Source organism: Trematomus bernacchii, unplaced genomic scaffold (genome assembly GCF_902827165.1).
Source record: "Trematomus bernacchii unplaced genomic scaffold, fTreBer1.1, whole genome shotgun sequence".
Classification (NCBI taxonomy): Eukaryota; Metazoa; Chordata; class Actinopteri; order Perciformes; family Nototheniidae; genus Trematomus; species Trematomus bernacchii.
This window is the reverse complement of record NW_022987698.1, coordinates 1,753,803-1,755,446: the sequence shown is the minus strand read 5'-3', so window position 1 is coordinate 1,755,446 and position 1,644 is coordinate 1,753,803. Positions and strand designations below refer to the sequence as shown.

The 1,644-nt window shown below is 44.5% G+C and overlaps 1 non-coding gene across 1 annotated transcript; it reads right to left on the bottom strand.

Annotated features, from left to right (window-relative positions):
• Positions 1-527: 527 nt before the first annotated feature.
• On the bottom strand, positions 528-599 carry trnaa-agc. Its single transcript has one exon. It is a non-coding gene; the product is annotated as a tRNA-Ala (tRNA).
• Between the last annotated feature and the right edge of the window lie 1,045 nt (positions 600-1,644).

Below are 1,644 nucleotides of genomic sequence, written 5' to 3'. Positions count from 1 at the left end.
TTCCATAGGTATCACTGTCACAGGTCCATCCATCCATCTTCTCCCGCTTATCCGTGGTCGGGTCGCGGAGGTAGCAGTTCCAGCAGAGAGCCCCAAACTTTCCTTTCCCTGGACACATCAACCAGCTTTGACTGGGGGATCCCAAGGCGCTCCCAGGCCAGCGAAGAGATATAGTCCCTCCACATGGTCCTAGGTCTACCCCTCGGTCTCTTCCCAGCTGGACGCGCCTGGAACCCCTCCCTAGGGAGGCGCCCAGGTGGCATCCTTACTAGGTAGGTGCCTGAACCACCTCAACTGGCTCCTTTCGACGTGAAGGAGGAGCGGTTCAACTCCGAGTCCCTCCCGGATGACTGAACTTCTCACCTTATTCCTAAGGGAGACGCCAACCACCCTGCGGAGAAAACCCATCTTGGCCGCTTGTATCCGCGATCTGTCACAGGTCTGTGGTGATAATGATTTGTTCTGCATTTGGAACTTGTACCGGTTCCCAAACCAAATCCCATCGGATTGAACCACTTCAAAACTAGTGGAGATGCCGGGGATTGAACCCGGGGCCTCATACATGCTAAGCATGCGCTCTACCACTGAGCTACATCCCCAGTTATAACCAACAAGAACGTTACAGTTTACAACACGCATTTACTCAAATATTAGACGTTAATATTAGACAAACTATATTATAGCTTTGAAAGTCAAGTCAAAGTCAACTTACCTCACCTCCGCTCAGACATTTTATCACCATACGCACACCTATAACTATAGGTCAACAAGAGCTACAACAAGAGGAGATTACGTTGTTCCATTAAGGAAGAGTTCATTCAGCCAATATTCATTTTCTTTTAAAGCTGTACAACAGTGGAACTCAATCCCTGTAACGATTAGAGAACAAAACACATGCAGTTTATTCAAATCTAATTTAAAAACATGGTTAGTGGAAAATCAGCTCTGTCAACACTGACACAATCTGCACTTTACAACGCTCTGTTTGTACACATGTGCCTTGACCTGTTGCTATCTGTCTGCTTTGTGAATATGTATTTTTGTTTTTATGTTTTTATATATGCTTTTATCATAATATAAGCATCTATGTTGAATGTTGTTTTACTTATTGTATTTACCTGTCATTTGAAGTGACATTTTCTTTTTAGGATGACTTTCAACATCTGTCCATGGACTGCAGATGAAAAATAGCCTGTTGGCTAACTCTGGCGCATTTACAGAAATGTTAATCAATGTGCACTGTCCCTGTCAAATAAATAAAAAAAATAAAAAAAAACGTTATTGTCAATCTTTCAGTTTGTGTGTAGGCTACAGACAAACTAACCCGGTCTGCTGGTGCTGGATCACCCAGTAACAGCTCAGAGCTTGTACAACTGCCTGCCACTCGGGAAGAATTCATGGCAGCCCAGTTAAGTGATGAAACACTTTCTAAATGTCTCTCTTCTGTTATCAGTCAGGAAGAGGCCAAGTCAAAGAAGATGGCATACATTATGGAAGATGGCCTATTAATGCGTCGCTGGATTAGTGATGCCTGTGAGGAGTCAGACTCCTTTGCAATTTATCAGGTTGTTGTGCCAACAGCCTATCGTTCTCAGGTGATGTCCTTGGCTCATGATCATCCGTGGTCAGGTCGCATGGGGGTAA